The following is a 22500-nucleotide window of genomic DNA, read 5'->3' as shown; positions in this document are numbered from 1 at the left end:
TGACTGTTTGATTGTATAGAACATTAGGCAACCAGCCAAAGGGTTGATAGTTTATATTCTGTTTCCAATACACGTAAACTTGTCCATCAGTTTTATTTATTCATCACTGATCTGGTGTAACACAGTATGCTCAATTGTGGACCACATTGTGCTTATCACAGATTGATCTGTGATATCACAGGCCAGAGATCAGTTAGAGATTCCGCTTGTACCACAAAAATGCATTCCAGCAACCACTCATAATACCCAGTAATTCAGAACGCACTATCACATGTGTTTAGATGACCATGCCATGAGGTTATGTAAATTTTTTAATATAAATTTATGTACTGGTACCCATCAACGTGGTGTCAGTGAGCAGAAATAAAAGCAAAGCCACCTGACCCTTTCAAATGATACAGACAAGTATTTCCTTCACAGAAAAAGGTAGAGAGATGATCAAGAAAACACATGACAGTGGAAGCTTTGCTGCTGTGGGCCACAAGTTTGGTGTCATTGAATCTATCATTCATTCTATCCACAAAGTGTGTGGAAATGATTCATTTATCACTGGTTCGTCTATCACTGGTTTTTTTTAAAACGAAATCACTATGATAAATACATATATGTGTACACACATGCACACATATTTATATTTATACACACATGCACACATACATATATCGAGTGAGACAGAGAGTTGAGAATATACATATATATATGTATATATATAGGGTGAGAAAGTTGGTATGTGAAAGCATGTGGTTGAATGTATAAAAGATAATAAGAGTGAAAAAACTACAGAGGGCTTGTGTTGCATGGTTGAAGTATATATTTAAATTATCAAAATACAATGTTTATATACCAAAAAGATCTTATAACATTTTTCTGACATAATTTAAATATATACTTTAACCATGTAGCACGGGCCTTCTGTAGTTTTTTCACTCTGTGCGGGTGGCACATAAAAGACACCATTTCGAGCGTGGCCGTTTTCGTGCGGGTGACACGTAAAAGCACCCACTACACTCTCTGAGTGGTTGGCGTTAGGAAGGGCATCCAGCTGTAGAAACTCTGCCAAATTAGACTGGAGCCTGGTGTTGCCATCCGGTTTCACCAGTCCTCAGTCAAATCGTCCAACCCATGCTAGCATGGAAAGCGGACGTTAAACGATGATGATGATGATGATGATGATTAGTGTGTATGGAGGAGGAGTGTTTTGCTAATAATACCATTGGCTTTTGTAGAAGTATGTCAGTGTTTGTTGTAGTAAAGGTAGTAGTAGCAGTGGTACCAGAGGTTGTGGTGGTGGTGGTGGTGGTGGTGGTGGTGAATGACAAACCTCCAGATACAGCACCCCCCCCCCCCAACACGCTAAAGCAACACCTACAGACCGTCTGATGAACCAGCAGTTGCATCCATTTTTAGGCTTTTTATATACTGTGCATGCGTGTGTGTGTGGTTGTGTGTGTGTGTGGTTGTGTGTGTGTGTGGTTGTGTGTGTCAGTATGTGTGAGTGTGTATTTGTGTGTGATGCTTCTTTGTGTGTGTGTGTGTGTGTGTGTGTGTGTGTGTGTGTGTGTGTGTGTGTATTCACTCTGGTTCTCTGTTGGTTGTTAACGTAGAGGGTTTCCAGTTCATCCGATCAACGGAACAGCCTGCTCGTGAAATTGATGTGCAAGTGGCTGAGCGCTCCACACACACGCGTACCCTTAACATGCTTAATGTAGATCTCAGGCAGATTCAGTGTGACACAGCATTTGACAAGGCTGGTCCCGTATGAATTACAGGTACAACTCACTTTCGCCAGTTGAGTGAACTGGAGCAACGTGAAATAGTGACTTTCCCATGGTCACAATGCACCGCTGGGAATCGAACCCACGACCTTACAGTCATGAGACAAATGCCCTAACCATGAAGCCCTGCATCTGTGTGTGTATTAGAGGGGTTTGTGAAAATTTCTTATCTTTGGCTAAAAGAAAATCCAAAAGGATCAGTTAGTTATGATTTTATTCAACATATTCCCCTCTCAGATATTCACACACTTATTGCAGGGGTTCTTCAGTTTTTCTAAGCCCTGTAAAAACAAATTTGGAAGGTTGGGCCTCCAACCAGGCCTTTTGCAATACCCTTAAAGCGAAGAACTTTTCAGCACCCCCTCGTGTGTGTGTGTACATATATATATATATATATGTGTGTGTGTGCGTGTGTTTGTGTTTGTCCCCCGACCATCGCTTGGCAACTGTTGTTGGTGTGTTTACGTCCCTGTAAGCTAGCGGTTCGGTAAAAAGAGACCGATGGAATAAGTACTAGGCTTACAGAGAATAAGTCCTGGGGTCGATTTGTTCGACTGAAGGGTGGTGCTCCAGCATGGCCGCAGTCAAACGACTGAAACAAGTAAAAGAATAAAAGAATACGTATTACTTATCACTCTAGCAATTATAATATTGATAATAATAATAATAATAATAATAATAATTATGATGATGTTAATCGACATTATAATTACCATAATTATGACAATGAAGATGTGAGAATTAAAAAAAATAAAATAAAAAATTAGTCATTATTATTATTATTATTACTATTATTATTATTATTATTATTGTTGTTGTTATGCTTTTGTAATCTTTGTGGGGAGGTAACTTTGCATGGTTTCCCCTTCACAGGTTGTGGGGAGATAACTTGACATTGGTCGTCAGCTGTCCTACACACTTCTCCGCCCTCCCTCCCTCTCATTCAAGCCTGTATAGTTTCTCTTACCCCCTCGCTGAAGCTGGCCTCCCCTTCCTCTACTGCCTCCCACTATCATCATCATCATCATCACCACCAACATCAATCAGTAAGACTTAGTTGTTATTAGGGCAAACTGTGTCCCTCTTTTATGTATGTGTGTGTGAGTGTGTTTATGTTTATGTATGTGTTTTTATATGTATGCTTGTATGTATGTGTGTGTGTGGTGTTTATATATGTGTGTTTATATCTATCTGTGTGTGTGTGTGTGTGTGCTTATATCTGTGTGTGTGTGTGTGTTTATATCTGTGTGCTTTTATGTTTGTGTGTGTATGTTTATATCTGTTTGTGTTTATATCCGTGTGCATGTGTGTTTATCTGTGTGTGTGTGTTTATATATGTGTGTGTGTGGTTATATCTGTTTGTGTCTGTGTTTATGTGTGTGTGTGTCTATATCTATATGTATGTATGTATGTATGTTCTTTGGTATGTAAGTTTTTTTTCTCCCCCCCCCCACTTGACAGAATCAAAGCCATTCTCCAGTAGAATGACAGGCGTCTTTTGTTTTAACTCAAGACACCTCCTGGGGTTTGCAGTTATCAGAGTTAGTTGAGGGGTGTGTGTGTGTGTGTGTGTGTGAGTGTGCATGTGTGTGTGTATGTTTAGATAAACTTGTACTCAATGTTGTGGGTGTCACTTTAGTATCCAACTCTGTGTGTGTATACGCACCTTATTACTGCTTGTGTGTGTGCATGTATATATGTATATATTGTGTGTCAGCTTCTGTTGTGTGTATGCGTGTACATGTATGTATATATTTAACACTTTAACCTAGATATATAATATATATAAACACTTTTGAGCAGACATGTTGACCCCTTTTTAGCCCATTTTTTTCTTGATAGTACATCTCATTTTCCTATTTAATATCCCTGGAAGAAATAGGGTCGGCGGAGCATCCTTCCGATTTTTTACTTATTTACTGTGCAACCAAAAGTTCATTATCTGACACTGGGGTGTGACTTGAGGGAGATTTTGCTCCTATTTCTTGCAAGGTCAGCTCATAGATGTCACAGGATAAAATGGGGCCAGCAGACCCATACTGGAGGGCAGCCACACACCCTCACCCTCTTGTGGTGTGTGGCTTCGAAAAACAATTCTTTCTAAATATTATTGAAGCTTGCATCACGTTCACACTAACTTAGCTGTTACTTTTTTATTTCCATGCAGATGGTGTCTCTGAGTAATTAAAAATTGATTATATATTTTTAGAGATAGGGTGTTTTTTCTCTCTCATCTACTTAGAAACCAGAAGTAAATTATTCGGTGTTATTTTCTAAGACAGTAGGGTGTGATTTGAGGGAGATTTGGCTGCTATTTCTGCCAGGCTTAACTACCATGGAGAGGTCTCCCTTGTTGACTCATATATACATACATAAAACTGTAGGATGTGATTTGAGAGAGATTTAGCTGCTATTTCTACAAGGTCCAGTTACCATGTAGATTGGCTCATATATATATATATATATATATATCATCATCATCGTTTAACATCCATTTTCCATGCTGGCATGGGTTGGACGGTTTGGATGATGCATTTTATGTGCCACTTGCATGGGAGCCAGTCAGAGGGCACTGGCATTGACGACGTTCAGTTGGTGCATTTTATGTGGCACCAACATGGAAGCCAGTCAGGCGGCACTGGTCACAGCTATGATTTCAATTTGGACTCAACAGGTCTTCTCAAGCATTTCATATCACCTGATGCATCAGGGGTACTTTTTGAATGGGCCGGACATGCAACACTGTCATTGGCCATGGCTGCGATCTTACTTTAGTTGCCGGGTCTTCTCAATCACAGCATATCTCCAAAGGTCTCGGTCTCCTGTCATTGCCTCTGTGTGGCCCAACTCATCCCATGTCTTTCTGGGTCTCCCTCTTCCACAGGTTCCTTCCACTGTTAGGGTGTGGCACTTCCTCATCCATATGTAACACGTGACCATACCACAACAGACATCAGTCACCACGACACCTCTACTAGCACCAAAACTACAGCACAACTGTATTAATCACTATGCCTGTACTGCCTCCACCATAACAGTACCCCGATACCTGTACTACCACTCATACTGTAGCTGCAGCACTACCAATACCACTACAGATATACAAATCACGAACATTATAGTACCAACACCGTTATCACTAGTACTATCGCCCACACTGTAGCAGCATCCCTCATTACTACTACAGATGTACTATCACCTGAACCACTACACATGTACCACAAGCACCACTACAGTGACACCAACCAGTACAACTGTACCACTGTTGGTGCAGTGACCATTATTTCTAGTTTTGTAGTGGTGCAGGTCACAGTATAGTAGTACGCTGGTAGCATTGGTGGTGCCGTTGTAGCATAGAGGTTGGCAGTGGTGCTGTAGTATTGGTAGCAGTGGTACTAATTGTAGTTGGGCTGTGCTGGGGTTTTTGTTTTTTTTTGTTTTTTTATGATAGCTGGAATGATTGCGAAGGAAGTTGTGGTGGTGGTGATGGTGGTGGTGGAGGTGGTGGTGGTGGTGGTAGTGGTTGCAATCGTAACAGTGGTCTGATGATAAGGAAGAGGAATGTGGTGTTGGTGGTGGTGGTGGTGGTGGTGGTAGCAACAGTAGGTCATTAGAATAATTATAATAGCTGTGATGATGATTACGACGATGATGATGATGATGATGATGTTAATGATGGTGATGGGGAAGGAGGACAGTAAGAGCTTCGTTAATCGTTATAAGAGTTGTTCTATTGGTGATTATATTTGCAACGATGATGATGATGATGATGATTAAATGATATTGACAATGATGTTGACGAGGGGAGGGGAGGACGGCTAACGATTATTATAATGGCATTGATGGCTACAATGATAATATTATTAACGATGCTGTTGATGATGCCAACGGGAGGAGGAGGAGGAGGAGGGTTGCTGTGGTGGTGGTGGTGGTGGTGGCAAGTTGATATTATGCTTGTTACAATGGTATTGATTACGATGATGATGATGGTGATGGTAGTACAGGCAGCGACTGCAGCAGTGGTAGTTAAAATGGTTATTATAATAAACATTGATCACTGATGATGATGATGATGTTTGTTAGTAGTAGTAGTTGTATTAATGGCGGTGGTGGTGGTGGTGGTGATGATGGTTAATACAATGGTAGCTGTATCATCAGCTACTATGGCAATGGTTAGAAATAGTGATGGGTGTGGCAGTGGTGGTGGTGGTGATGATGATGGTCGGTGGTGGTGGCGATGATGATGATGGTGGAGACTAGTGGGGGTGATGGTGATGGTAATGGTGGAGGGAGTGCTAGTCGAGGTGCTGTCGATGATGATGATAATGGTGGTGATGGTGGCAAGAGCCAAAGTGATGGTGGTGGTGGTGGTAATAAGGATGAGAGGAAATTAATCAAAATCAACAAAATAGTAATTGTCTTTCCAGTTGTTTGTACGACCAATTGTTTCAGATGAAATAACTGATTGTTCTGTGTACATGTGTGTGTGTGTATATATATATATATATATATATATATATATATATATATATATATACAATTGTGTGTGTGTGTGTGTGTCTTTCAGTTATCGTTTATTCATTCCATGCATAAGGTTTTGGTCGTCCTGCTGCTGCTGTTGTATCAAACGTTTGTCAAAGGTACTGAGATGTGGGACTGAACCTGGAACCATGTGGTTCAAAATTGACAGGAAGAGCGTCTTGGTGTAGGAATTTTGCCCCAACAGATTTCATCTGACTCTTGCGAGCATGGAAAAGTAGATGCTAAAATGATGATGATGATAAATTCTGTTCCTTAATTTCGTAATTTTATGCCCAAGAAACATCTACAAATGCTAGAATTCAATTCGGGCCTCTTGGAGGCAAAGAAGATGAGGAATGATGGGTGGTCACACACACACACACACACAAACACACACACACACACACTCTACTACAATGGGCTTTTATCAATTTCTGTCTACCAAATCCACTCACAAGGCTTTGGTCGGCCCAAGGTGCCACACAGTGGGACTGAATCCAGAACCATGTTGTTTGGAAGCAAGATACACACATGCAGCTCTATAATTAGAAAATCTTCCTGGCCGCTATTGGAATGCACCACATCTGGTAGATTGTAAAAAAGTTTGTGTGTGTGTGTGTATGTATATATATATATATATATACTTATGCATTTGCACATACCTGTTTCTGTGTGTGTGTGAGTGTATATATATATATATATATATATATATATATATATATATATACACATATATGCACACACATACACACACACTTGCATGCATGTGTGTGTGTATGTCCCTTTCTTGTATCACCTAACTGTCTAGATGTTTTGCGTTGTTGTCCCAATTTATATATATATATATATATATATATATATATTTATATATCTTAAAATCTATGTATTTAAAACTACTCCATTTTAATACACACACACACACACATACACACACACACACACATGTTGATATAAGTGGCTTGTGTGTACAAAAATAACTTGAATGTGTGTCTGTGTGTGTAACTATACACACACAGGTAGGTACATGCACACAAGTACATACTTAAACACACATAGGCATATATGTATACACACACACACGCATCTAGGCATACATATGTGTATGTGTGTGTGTGTGTGTGTGTATAAATATGCATAAATTCTTCTATACAGAAATATTCCTATGAAAGTAGTGTTATAGTCTGCTCTTGGTCGTGATGGCTAAATTCAAAAGAATATACACAAACATCTATGTGTGTGGGTGTGTATATATATATCCACATATCCACACACACACTTCTCCACATTTATACATGCAGTGGGTGTCCTATTTCTGCTTCTTATCTTTCTACCATATGAGAAAAATCATTAAGTTTATCTTCACTTATTTATGTGTGTGTATGTGTGTGTGTATATATATATAGGGGAGTGTGTGTGTGTGTGTTCTAGAATTCACTCAATTATACCTGCTTCCTGTTTCCAAAATAGCCTACGTACTTAAGAAGGGAAGAACCACCATGGTCATCATCATCATCACCACCACTATTACTCTCATCATCATGATCTTAATCACCATCATAATCATCATTATCATCATCTTCATTACTTCTACCACCACCACCACCACCACCACCATCATAATTTCACTTCCGTTTTAGTTTTCTTCTAACTGACTTGGGCTGAATACATCTCGAAGTATCTCACTTGTTGCAGTCCTCCATCTCACACACGCGCACACACACACACACACACACACACACACACACACACACACACACACACACGCTCTAAACCTTGTCATCATTGATGCACTTTAGTGGCCATTTCTGACCTGTCTAACAAGACTCTTCTACCCTAACCCCTCCACTCATCTTCTCCTTTGACATGAGTTTTTACAGCTGATACCTTTCTTACCACCAACCGTTTTACAATGCGATATTATCAACATTCTTATTCTTTCCGTTGTTTTATCCAAGCTGTTCCATGTTTCACCCAGAAACATCAAGAAATAACAAGCTGGACGTTTTACCGTTAGTTTTATTTATGAGTTTCATTGAGGTGAAAAATTGAGAATTAGCATTTTGGTAAAACGAAGTTTGCAGTTTTGATTTTTAAAAGATTCCTATCGTCTCAAGTTGATGTTTTTCTGAGGATTTTGGCAGTACCCATGAGAACATTCTTTTGTAGTTCTGGCAGTTTCTGGTTTCCTGTTATTTGGTCATAATGTTTAAGACTGCGATTTGGTGTTACCTCCAACCCCAAAGCTCCACTGATTACTGGTACATTTGTTCTGGTTTACTTTTGAAATGAGGTGTTCAGTTGACAGAATCCTTAGCACACCCCAGGAAAAATGCTTAGTGGCATTTCGTCCATCTGTATGTTCTGAGTTCAAATTCTGCAGCGGTCGACTTTGTTGTCCATCCTTTCAAAGTTGAGCACTAGTTGAGCCTGGGGGGGGGGGGGGGGGGGTCAATGTGATCAACTAACCCCATCCTCGAAACTGAATGGGCTGAAACAAATAAAATACACACACACACATATATATATATATATATATATGCATACATGAAGGGGTGCTGGAAAGTTGCTGGCTTTAAGGGTATCGTGAAAGGCCTGGTTGGAGGCCCAACATTCTGGATTCTTTTTTACAGGGCTCAGAAAAACTGAAGGACCCCTGCAATAAATAAGTATGTGAATATCTGAGAAGGGAATATGTTGAATAGAATCATAATTAACTGATCCTCCTCTATTTTCTTTTACCCAAAGCCAGGGAATTTTCAACACTCTCGTGTATGTGTGTGTGGGTGTGTTTACTATATTTTTCTCTGATATTTCTAATTCAAAATAAGTACATAAACCAGCCAGCCAACCGGCCGACCAGCCAGTACTAGTTGTACCAATGCATGGAGGGGAATGAAGTCATGCGGAAACCATTGAGCTGGTGTTTGGATTGAGAGAAGGTAGGAGAGTGGAGGGGGGATGAACTCACATAGACAAAACATGCAGGAGCTGGATCTGGCAGAAATAACAGCCAAATCTCCCTCAGATCACACCGTATTGTCTTATCTATGTATATTGTATGTATGAGCCAATGAGTGAGACCTCTACATGGTAGCTAGACCTGCTAGAAATAGCAACCAAATCTCCCTCAAATCACACCCTACTCTCTTATCTATGTATATATGTAAGTATGAGCCAATGAGGGAGGCCTCTACATGGTAGCTAGACCGGCTAGAAATAGCAGCCAAATCTCCCTCAAATCACACCCTACTCTCTTATCTATGTATATATGAGCCAATGAGGGAGGCCTCTACATGGAAGCTAGACCTGCTAGAAATAGCAGCTAAATCTCCCTCCAGTCACGCTGTATAACCTTCAAAAAATCCAAGGGCACATTGAGTAGTGAAGTTGCTGATGTATAAAGAGGTGGGGTGATCATAACTGGAATGTCTGGGGTTGAACAACAACAGAATTTTATATGAATATTTAGCATGATGATGATGATGATTAATGTTGATGAAATCAATGATTTATGTGACTGATGCAATCATGTGATGTGCACCATAGCTGCATGTATCAATGAAGCACGTGCAGAAAGTGCATATACTCACATAGCCTCTCTCTCTTTCTCTCTCTCTCTCTAATACATATGCAATCGTTTGTGTGTGTGTATATATGTATTTGTGTGTGCATTTCTATGTGTGAGTGTATATATATATGTGTGTGTACATGTACATTTCTATATGTGTGTGTGCATTTCTGTGTGTGTGTGTGTGTGTGTGTGCACTCATTTGTATATAGATGTGTATTTGCGTTTGCCTTTATAGATGTGTATGTGCATTTATATATATATATATATGTTTATGCATTTGTGTTGTATATGTTTGTGAATGCATTTGTATCTGTTTAATGTGTGTGTGTGTATATATATATATATATATATATATGCATGTATATATGTATGTTTACGTGTGCATGTACGTGCACACACATACATACACGTACCTCTTGCACTATGGCCATGCTGATGCTTTTCCATCATTACATTGTCTTCCCATATGCAAAACTTCTTATCACATAGCTATGCCTGCATCTCTCTCTCTCTCTCTCTCTCTCTCTCTCTCTCTCTCTCTCTCTCTCTCTCTCTCTCTCTCTCTCTATATATATATATATATATATATATATATATATATATATATATATATATATATATATATAGTCTGTTCCTGTGTCCCCCTACAATAGCTCTTGTCCATTATGTATATGTCTGTATTAGAGAAATTATTTTCCTTGCATCTTCGTCCAACCCATGCTAGCATGGAAAGCGGACGTTAAACAATGATGATGATGATGATGATATATAAGAAAACTCCAAATGGCCCGTCTTTGTTTTTTCTTTGGGCATGTGTGCAACATGTGGTAACTCACTCTTTTGTTTGTGCAGACGGAGGTGCATTGACATGCAGCCCCAGGTACACACACGCACACACACAAGTATCTTTACCAGGTATTTTAGTGCTAGTTATAAAATGACTATAATTAGTGCAATCAGGCTGGCCAGACACAGACAGACAGATGGTTGGACAGTCAGTAAGATTGGACGGTCAGTGGGACTGGACAGTTGAACGACAGTTATGCAGATCCTGTGCAAGTAAAAAAAAAGAAAAATGCCACTGCGACCACCTCGTTTCATTTTGCTACCCCCCCCCCCCCCGCCGCCGCCTTCTACTTCATAATTAGCTGTCATCGCTGACCAATGAACCCCCCTCTTCTTCACTTACTGCACATCCCCCCCTGTCCTCGGTCTTTCTCTCACCCCTGTAATTAACAAACCTAAAGGTATTTGCGTTGCACAGATTGGTGTGTGTCACATCATCTCAGGTGTTAAACAGGTGCTTGTTGTTGATTAATCTCAGGTAGGTCAGTCCTGATCAAGCTGACCTAAGTTCAGAAATATTCCAACTGTGGCCATCCCAACAGACAAAGTGTGTCCAGAACTAAATGTCTTATCAGATGTCCTTTGTTGTTATGTAGCCTAGAAGACCCGTGACCAGAACAGGACCATTTATGACCATCCTGTCTTACCCTCTTTTGTTCAGACCTAGTTTATCTAAGACTATCTCATCTAATCTCTCTCTCTCTCTCTCTCTCTCTGCCTGTCTCTCCCTCTCTCCCCCTCTGCCTCTCTCTCTCTCTCTCTCTCTGCATGTTTCTCTCTCTGCCTTTTTCTTTCTCTCCCCCTCTCCCTCTCTCCTCCTCCCAGTTATCCTCTTCACCCCCCACCACTTCACAGCCCAAGCAGGGTTGGCAGAAAGGTTGTGTTGTCTGGTTAGACGAGGTCATCCGAGGTCGCAAAAAAGGTCGGGTCACAAGCAGTCTTGTCTTTCTTTTTCCTGTAATGCAACTGACAAGATGTGGGTGTGTAGACGCAGCATCATGCACGTGCACATGCACACACACACACACACACACACACACACACATGTATATATATGTGTGTGTGTGCATGTAAAGGGTGTGATTTTTTTCCTCCTCGTTTTAATGATATGATGGAGGTGTGTGTGTGTGTGTGTGTGTGTGTGTGTGTGTGTGTGTGTGATTAGAGAGCTCTAGATACCAGGTACCCACCACCCGACCACCCTCCCCGTTAGTGTGGTACTTATCTAGACCCACCCACCCCACTGCTACGCCACCCTTTCCTCCCTCTCTCTCTCTCTCTCTTCCCCCATTCTTATTACTCTACATTCAAACACTCCCTCATTTATCCTCTCTCTCTGTTACTCTGTCTCTCTTACTTATTCACCCTCTCTCATTTTCTCTCTTACTCTCTTTCTCTTACTTTCTCTCTCTTACTCTCTCTCTTACCCTCTCTCTCTCTCCCAAACAACAATATCCAACCTATAAAGTAAGTATTTACATCTTGTGTGTACAGTTAGATGTATGACAACTACCATTTGAGTTAGAGCTCCACATAGACTATCATCCTCCAGTCAGCTTCCACTTTAGTGCTTTAGTCAATCACTGCACTTAGTAGTGTTACTAATTACGATATACAGAGCACATTAAGATGAACACAAGTTCCTTCCTTGTTGTTAACCAGCCCTCACTTTCCAATCTTATTTCCAAGCACAATATGCTCAGGGCTATACTCTGCTAGATACAAAAATCTTGTTCCTTTCTTAAGACAGTAAGAATGGGACAAGGGATTTAACTGCTATTTCTTGCAGATCGAGGGATGGCATAGGACAACCACAAGCAAACTGCGACCTATTTGAGTTTCTGAATGACACACTTAATTTCACGAAGAAAATGGTTATTAAAATTTTTAATATTAGTGTGGTCCATCAGATGATGAGCCACGCCTCCTGTGGCCCGTGCCTCAGAAATGGGCTGCCCATAGCTGTCGTCGTGGCACTATTTTGTGGTTTATCTGTTGCTGTGCAGCTTTTAAACAAATCTTTTTTATTTCAGACTCCTTCCACCCCCATTGGCCCCTTTTGCTTTGTTGTCCCCTAGCACTTCATTTTGTTGTCCCCCTAGCACTTCATTTTGTGCTCTGTTGGGTTCCTTATGGCGCTTTGTGCCCCCCACCCCCCACCGCTCTTCATCAGCCACCTTCACACTTTGTAGCCTCCCATCACGCCTCACAGTACTCCCCACCTTGTTCTGTCCCTTCTCCCCTCTCGCGTTGTAGGCCCTGTGTCTCAGCCCCCCCCCTGTTGCTCCTTCCATCCTGCTACATTCCTGTTTTCCTCATCTTTCTTGCTCCTACTCTTGTATCGTGTACTCTCGCATCCTAATATTTGCCATCTGAAAATACTGGCTCATTTATACCACTGCCATGCAATAATAATAATAATAATAATAATGTTGTTATTATTATTATTATTATTATTATCAAAAATAACCAAAATAATATACTGTTTTATGTGTTTTCTTCAATTGCAGGTGCTTAACTGTAGATTTAAGATGAGGTAAGGTACCTGCACAGACCATCCCCATTCATGGTACCTGCACGGACCATCTCCCATTCATGGTACCTGCACAAACCATCCCCATTCATGGTACCTGCACGGACCATCTCCCATTCATGGTACCTGCACAAACCATCCCCATTCATGGTACCTGCACGGACCATCTCCCATTCATGGTACCTGCACGGACTGTCCCCAATCATAGTACCTACATGGACCGTCGCCAATCATAGTACCTACATGGACCGTCGCCAATCATAGTATCTACACGGACCATCCCCATTCATGGTACCTGCACGGACCGTCCCTATTCATGGTACCTGCACGGACCATCCCCAATCATGGTACCTGCACGGACCGTCCCTATTCATGGTACCTACACGGACCGTCCCCCATTCATGGTACTTGCACTGACCGTCCCCCATTCATAGTACCTGCACGGACTGTCCCCCACCTATGGTACCTGCACTAAGTGTACATTCCTAAGTTACCTACACTAAGATTACCCCCTTTGAAGTACCCACACTTTTTTAAAGTATCTGCTGTGAGTGTACACCGTTTAACCCTTTAGCATCCAGATTATTCTGTAATCCTTATTTATTCACATTGTTTTAAATGAAAATCATGCATTTATCTCCCTGTTTTGAAATTTCAATGATGGGATTGTTTATTTTTAGAGTGACATTGTAGGGTAGGTGTGAGAGGCCAGATCTGTTCAATTTGAACATAAAACAGGTAGAATATTTGTTCCAGATATGGCTGGTTTACATGTTAAAGGGTTAAAGAGAGTAGGGAGTTTGTTGATGGGACATTTGGCTGTTACATTGTGTAAGGTCAAGTGACTAAATAGAAGCTCCTTCACTGGTCCCTGTGGTCCCTATTTTAACCCTTTAGCATTCAGATTCCTCTGTCTAAAGTAATGCTTATTTATACACTTTGTTTTGAATTAATCCTGCATTGTTTGTGTGTCTGTGTTTGTCCCCCCCAACATCGCTTGACAACCGATGCTGGTGTGTTTACGTCCCCCGTAACTTAGAGGTTCGGCAAAAAGAGACCGATAGAATAAGTACTAGGCTTACAAAGAATAAGTCCTGGGGTCGATTTCCTTAACTAAAGGCGGTGCTCCAGCATGGCCACAGTCAAATCACTGAAACAAGTAAAAGAGAGTAAAAGAATATATATTATATGAGCTGAGGATTGTCTGTCTGTCTGTCTGTCTGTCAAACCTTAGTTTGTGTTTGTGTGGTGGTCATTGAAGTCATGTCACGTTACATACATGCACACCATATTGTGAGCCTGTTACAAGTGTGTGTGTGTGTGTGTGTGTTGGGGGGGTCATATGTGTCGTGCTATCCTAGATACATGAGTGCAGTATTGTCACGTGGGTCTATGATTTTGGTACGTTTGTGTGTGTGTGTGTGTATCCGCTTAGATTCATGAGAACAGTGTTGTAAGTTTATAATGTTAGTTTGTGTGTGTTTATCTGTGTGTAGCTATTAGCTGTCATATAAGCTGTAACATCCGAGATACACATGGACAGTATTGTAATGTAGGACTATGATCTTAGTTTGTTTATGTAGTGTTTAATTTTCATGTTATATATGACCTGGGCTGAGGTGGTGAGGCAAGACCTTCGTACATTGGGCCTCACCGAGGCGATGACTACGGACCGAGACCTTTGGAAATGGGCTGTGCGTGAGAAGACCCGGCAAGCCAAGTAAGATCGTTGCCAGTGCCCCTGGACTGGTTCTTGTGCGGGTGGCACATGAGATGCACCATTTTGAGCGTGGCCGTTGCCAGTACCGCCTGACTGGCTCCTGTAGGATTTTCGAGCGAGATCGTTGCCAGTGCCCCTGGACTGGCTTGTGCGGGTGGCACATAAAAGACACCATTTCGAGCGTGGCCGTTTTCGTGCGGGTGACACGTAAAAGCACCCACTACACTCTCCGAGTGGTTGGCGTTAGGAAGGGCATCCAGCTGTAGAAACTCTGCCAAATTAGACTGGAGCCTGGTGTTGCCATCCGGTTTCACCAGTCCTCAGTCAAATCGTCCAACCCATGCTAGCATGGAAAGCGGACGTTAAACGATGATGATGATGATGATGATATGAGTGAAGGTGCATGGCTCAGTGGTTAGAGAGTCGGGCTTGCAATGATGTGGTTGTGAGTTCGACTCTCAGACTGGGCTGCATGTTCTGTTCTTGAGCAAGACACTTTATTTCACATTGCTCCAGTTAACTCTCAGCTGTAGAAATGAGTTGCGATGTCACTGGTGCCAAGCTGTATTGGCCCCTTTGCCTTTCCCTTTGCTCTTTACCCTTTTTCTTGGATAACATCAGTGGTGTGGAGAAGGGGAGGCTGGTATGCATGAGTGACTGTTACTCTTCCATGAACAACCTTGCCCAGAATTGTGCCACGGAGGGGAATTTTCTAGGCGCAATCCCCTGGTCATTCATGACTGAGGGAGGGTCTTTACCCATACCCTTTATTACATATGAAATTATCATTAAGGTGACCTGCTACCAGAATCATTAGTACATTGGACAAAATGCTTAGCTGTATTTCAGCCATTGCTATGTTCTGCCGAGGTCAACTTTGCCTTTCATCCTTTTTGGATCAATAAATTAAGTACCAGTTGCGTACTGGGGTCGAAGGAATCGACTTAAACCCCCTCCCCCAAATTTCGGACCTTGTGCCCTATAATAGAAAGGCTTATTATTATTATTATTATTATTATTATTATTATTAAAAAGGTGCAAGCTGGCAAAATTGGTGGCGTGTCTGCCTGGGTGAGCACTCTGCAATTTCTTTGTGTCTGAAATAATTGTAAGACATTTGTAGAAAATTTCATTTAGGGTTCTGCTTTACTAAAAGTTATGAGGGAACAAAATGTGGCGGGACGCACTTATGTGGGTATGCCCTGAGGGTCTGTGAAGGGTTATGTGAGCTGTACTGCAGAGATGCACGAGTGCAGCACTGCAATGTAGGTCTACAATGTCAGTTTGCATGCATATGCGTGCGCAGAAGTTGCACCAGCTGCACTATGTCGTAGATACTTCGACAGTCGTGTACAAAGGATGAAAGAGTTTTGTTTTGCTGTTTACCGTTTGTTCTGTCGAAGAACGAGAAAACAGGTGATGTCTGAGGAACGAGATACATCATCTCTTGGTACAGCGCCAGTTTGCTGTGGCACTGGTGGTGGAGGAGGAGGAGTCAATGATAGATGGGGGGGGGGGGCGGCAGTGCAGTTTTGTCGATTGAATTGGTCCACCACATCCCCCAGTACGTTACAGGTATTTTGCTTTTAACCTTGTTGTTGTTGTTGTATCCACTGAGACATGCATTGTAAGTTCAGTTGCAGCTGCTGCTTGTGTTTGAACATTGCAAACACGATGCACAGGTTTATGGTGCAGCCGAGCCTAAGGAAGAATCTATGGATGTGCAGTAGGGTGGAAGTTGCAGCTGTTTGTACCATCTCTGTGTGGTGCGCATGCAGTGTGTGTGTGGTTTGGTCTGTTCTTTGCGCGTGTGTATATGTGAGTATTGTTTGGCTTGTGTCACTCTATGCATTACGTGTGAGTGTATATATGGTGTATTGTGTGTGTATGTCTTTGTATGGTGTATTGTTTTGGCTTGTATCTTTGTGCGTATATGTAAATGTTTGCGTATTTTCTGTTTATGTTTACGCAGGAGTTCACACACACTTGTATCTGTAATGCATCCAAATATCCACATAAAATTGTTTGTGAACATACATGCATATATCTATCTGTATATGAATGCATATATGTGTTTGTGCGCGCACACACACACACACACACACACACACACACACACACACACACACAGGGCAGTCACCAAGTTCAATGAAAAAACAACACAGATTCTCTTTGCATTTTCCTATTTCTCGATGTACAAACAAACACGTGGAGTTCTAATTACTTATGTTGTTGCACTTTAACTGCACAGTGGCTGTGTGGTAAGAAGCTTGCTTCCCAACCACATGGTTCTGGGTCCAGTCCCACTGCGTAGCACCTTGAGCAAGTGTCTTCTATACCCACAGGCCAACCAAAGACTTGTGGGTGGATTTGGTAGATGGAAACCGAAAGAAGCTCGTCCTATATATATATATTTGTTGGTGTGTTTATGTTCCCATACCTTAGCAGTTTGGCAAAAAGATACCGATAGAATAAGTACTAGGCTAACAAAGAATAAGTCCTGAAGTCGATTTACTTGACTAAAGGTGGTGCTCTAGCATGGCTGCAGTCAAATGACTGAAACAAATAAAATAAAATTTTAAAAAATATATATATATATATATATATATGAAATATAAGATGCATGCATGTTTGTGTGGTAAGGGGTTTGCTTCCCAACCCCATGGTTCCAGGTTCAGTCCCACTTCATGGCTCTTTGGACAAGTGCCTTTTACTATTCCTGGGTCCATTCAATGTCTCATGTGAGTGTTGCATGTTTCTTCTAGCTTCTCTCTCTCTCTCTCTTTTTCTCTCTCTTTCTCTCATTCTTGCTCTATCTCTCTCTTTATTGTTTCTCTTCTCTTCCCTCTCTTTGTCTCACTACCTTTTTCTTTCTCTCATTCTTATGTATCCATCTCTCTCACTCTCTTTCTTTCTCTCTCTCTCTCTCTCTCTCCCTCTCTGATTCTCCCACTCAGACACTTCTCACTCCCTCTCACCCTCACAGCTCCTCTCTCACATTTCCACACACTTACTCACCCCGTCACTCATCCCTCCTCCCATCGTCCGTCTCTCTCTCTCTCTCTCTCTCACTTCTACTCTTCCTACCCCTCAGCCACCTCCATACCTGCACCTTCCACCCCGCTCCACCTCCATAGCTCTAACCTCCATTTACCAAGTATTACAGAACATATCGTTGTTGCTGTTCTTGTTGTATCTATATGCGATGGCAGCGGGGGGGCCGAGGTGAGGGGGGAGGGGGCAAGCTCCATTGGCGAGCGAATCAACTGGAGCGGAGCAGCAGGCTGAATGCTAGTTTCCATGGTTGAATGGTTCAGGTATTGGCCAGAACTAAACCCTGCCAAGACAGTTCGGTCTGGCAACTGATGTGCTTCGAATGGAAATAGCTTTTAAAAGCTTCGGCTGCTCACCGAATCTTCTCCACTCATTCGCAGAACTGGATTTCGCTTTCCTCCCTCCCTCCCTCCCTTCCTTCCTTTCCCCCACTTTATTATTTCTTTCTTTCTTTCTTTCTTCGTTTTTATTCTGTCTGTTCATATCTATATATCCTTGTCTATGTCTCTCTCTCTTTCTCTCTCTGTCTGTGTGTCTCTATCCAATCCTATCTATCTATCAATTTATCTATCTGTCTGTCTCCATCTCATCAACATCATCATTTAACCTCCACTGTCCATGCTGGCATGGGTCGGACAGCTTGATCGGGCTGGCACACTGGAAGGCTGCACCAGACTCCAGTCTGATGTGGCATGGTATCCTACGGCTGGATGCCCTCCTTAATAGCAACCACCCCAAGAGTGTAATGGGTGCTTTTTACATGCCATTTGCATGACACTGGGGTGCGTTTACATGCCACTGGCACAGGTGCCAATTTGTGTGACACCAGTGTCTGCCACAACTGCAATTTTGCTTGGTTTGACGTATCTTCTTCTCAAGCCCGACAATGCCAAAGGCCTCATCGGTCGTTGCCTCCGTGAGGCCCAACACTCAAAAGGAACTCAATCAAGCCTCTGTGAGGAAAAGGGATGATATATGTAATATATATGACGAAGTACTGAAGGACAACCTCAGAGCCCTAAACATTTCGGACAAGATGAGAAAGGACCAAGATGCCTGGTGCCTTGCTGGGCCCCAAGATGAGCCATACTCTGCAGCGGAAGTGTCATAGACGCTCCCCTGCAAGAGTCCTGTGCCAGCGCCACAAGAGCCACTCGGCACGCTCTGTAAAATGGTTGGGGTTAAGAAGGGCATCCAGCCATGGGGACCATGTTAGAACAGACTAGATCCTGGTGCCGCTCCCCAACTTGCCAGCAATGGCCAAACCATCCTACCCAGACCAGCATGGACAATGGACATTAAATGACAATGATATATACATTATACACACACACACAGGTGCAAAGACACACACATAGTCCATTCTGCTTATATACACCTATTCTGCTTATATACACCCATTCTGCTACAGCCACACTCAAGACTCAACAATTCTGCTGCTAAAGCTACTGTAGTGATGGTCATGGTTGGTATGTGATGGTGGTGGTGGGTGGTGGTGGGTGGTAACTGTACTAATCAGTACAGTTAGCAGAAGAAGGATTAGTTCCAGAATTAAGATCATCTGATTAACAAGACATTTGAAGTAAGACAGAAGATGATGATGATGATGATGATGATGCCGACTGAAATGAAGTCTTTGAGGAATCTTATCTCCGAACCCCCTATAAATCTCCACCGATCTACCCCCCATCTTTATTTCTCCGTCTGTCTCTCCTTCATTTTCTCTTTCTAAAATAGTGAGTGTGTGTATGTGTGTGTGCGTATATATATATACTCTTTTACTCTTTTACTTGTTTCAGTCTTTTGACTGTGGCCATGCTGGAGCACCGCCTTTTAGTCGAGCAAATCGACCCCAGGACTTATTCTTTAGAAGCCTAGTACTTATTCTATCGGTCTCTTTTGCCGAACCGCTAAGTTACGGGGACATAAATACACCAGCATCGGTTGTCAAGCGATGTTGGGGGGACAAACACACACATACAAACATACACACACACATACATATATATATATATACGACGGGCTTCTTTCAGTTTCCGTCTACCAAATCCACTCACAAGGCTTTGGTCGGCCCGAGGCTATAGTAGAAAACACTTGCCCAAGGTGCCGCGCAGTGGGACTGAACCCGGGACCATGTGGTTGGTAAGCTAGCTACTTACCACACAGCCACTCCTACGCCTATATATACAGATACACACACACACACACACACATATATATATATATATATCAGCACATAAACATAAACATAAACGCAAGCATATCTCACTGTGCACACATATATACATATACACACAGATTGATATATATATATGTGTGTGTGTGTATAAATCTCTACTCTCTCCATCTTCAATGAACGACTTTTCATTCTCTCCCTCTGTATTTATGTATGTGTGTGTCTATATATATATATATGTATGTGTGTGCGTATTTTTACTGAGAGATATTTGTGTGTGTATATATATATATATATTAGTGTGTTTGTGTTTATTTGTGTGTATGTGTAGATATATATATATATATATTTGTGTTTATGTGTGCATATTTATACTTACAGATATTTGTGTGTGTGTGTGTATATATATATATATATATATATATATATATATATATAATGTTTATGGCTGTATATATATGTTTATAGGTATCAATAGGTACTTGTTCATAGATATGTATACCTGTATAGATATATATATATATATATATATATATATATATATATATATATATACAGTTATGTGTGTATATATATACATCTATATAGATAACTGAATGTATCTGTTTATATGTACAGGGAGGTAAATGTGTACGTTTGTAAAGATGTGTGTGTGTGTTCAAGTATATATAGGTGTACATGTACATATGTATCTGCGTGTGTGTGTGCATGTGTGTCTTATTATTTGAATTTACAAAAGAAAGGAGAAAAAAAAATCTCTTCTCTCTATAAACTGATTTTATTTGAAGCTGATTCTTTCATGTTTACCTAGTTTAGTTGGGTGTGTATACACACACACACATGTACACACACAAACATAATCACTTGGTTAATGTCTGAAGCATTTTTATGGAGCCAGCAGTATAATGTGTGTGTGTGTGTGTGTGTGTGTGTGTGTGTGTGTGTGTGTATGCCTATACATACACATATATTGTCTATATTTCTATATGAATGTGTGTGTGTTTTATATGTACACACACACACACACACTCTTGTCTCTTACGTATATGAATGCTTGGGTACACGTATTTCTCTCTCCCTTACCCTAGATATGTGTGTGTATATAGATATATACACACACACTCATTTACACATATATACATACATCTATATATATATATATATACATTCATCTATATGTCTATATATATATATATATATATATATATATATATATATATATACATACATACATCTATTCCATCTTTAAGAAGCACAAGCACTTATACACACACACATACACACATATTAGGTGAAGATGTGGTTGTGTGGTAAGAAGTTTGCTTCCCAACCACATGGTTCTGGGTTCAGTTCCACTGTGTACAACCTTGGGCAAGTGTCTTCTATTATAATTTAACCCAGGGCCAACTACGTAGCTGGGAAACAAACCTCTTACACACACATTCACACACACACACACACACACACACACACACATGCTGGGCTTCTTTCAGTTTCCATCTACAAAATAACCCACTCGGATTGCTTTGTAGCCTTCGTAGAAGACGCTTGCAGAAACATGCCACTCAGTGGGACTGAACCCAAGGCTACAAGATTTGGAAACTATCTCCTTAACCACACAACCACTCCTGCTCCCCAGTTGTTGTTGTTGCTCTATTGTAGCTGATGATTCGCCTCATTGTTTGTTTCCCAACCTAAACAACAAAACACATTATCAGCCATAAACACACCAGTTGTGCTCTGCTCCTCTCCATAACTGGTGACATTTTCTTTCTTCCACCTGCCCCCTTCTCTTTGCCTTACCATCACCCAGCCTTGTTTTGTTGTTCCGGTCGGTCTGTTGCAGGCTGTCAGTGCCATCTACATCGTCATCGTCCACCACGACCATGATGCCCAACACCAACCTGTTCCACCACGTCACGCATCATATCTCCACCACCTCCACTGTCCTCGTCACCCATCATTGTCATCACCACCACCACCGTTATCATCACCACCACTACCACCGTCATCACCACCATCATCACCACCACAACCGTCATCACCGCCACCACCACCACTGCCACCACAGCTACTACCATCATTATCATCACTACCACACCACCACCACTACCACCACCACCATTGTACCATTAACCTTTTCCACTCCCACCACCACCACCACCACCTCCCCTATCATCCTTCTAGTCACCATCCCCGCCAACCTTCATCACTACTGCAACCATCCTCATTGCTCTTGTCATCCCCTGGGTCATCAATACCCCCCCCCCATCATCATCATCATCATCATCATCACTGTCTTCA

The 22500-nt window shown here is 41.6% G+C and overlaps 1 protein-coding gene across 6 annotated transcripts in view; it reads left to right on the top strand.

Annotated features, from left to right (window-relative positions):
- LOC149130721 (talin-2-like) overlaps nucleotides 1-22500 on the top strand; it is a 205179-nt gene that overhangs the window by 152746 nt on the left and 29933 nt on the right. The window contains exon 1 of one of the 6 annotated variants that reach the window (XM_089344736.1): nucleotides 13223-13249. The exons of the other annotated variants lie outside the window; for them this stretch is intronic. The gene's annotated coding sequence lies outside the window, so the exon portion shown is untranslated. Of the gene's footprint in view, nucleotides 1-13222; nucleotides 13250-22500 lie in introns of those variants that run through there. 6 annotated transcript variants of the gene reach the window in all.

Source organism: Octopus bimaculoides, chromosome 28 (genome assembly GCF_046866305.1).
Source record: "Octopus bimaculoides isolate indiv1 chromosome 28, ASM4686630v1, whole genome shotgun sequence".
NCBI lineage: Eukaryota > Metazoa > Mollusca > Cephalopoda > Octopoda > Octopodidae > Octopus > Octopus bimaculoides.
Note: the sequence above shows the minus strand (reverse complement) of the source record. Positions and strands in the feature narration are given on the sequence as shown.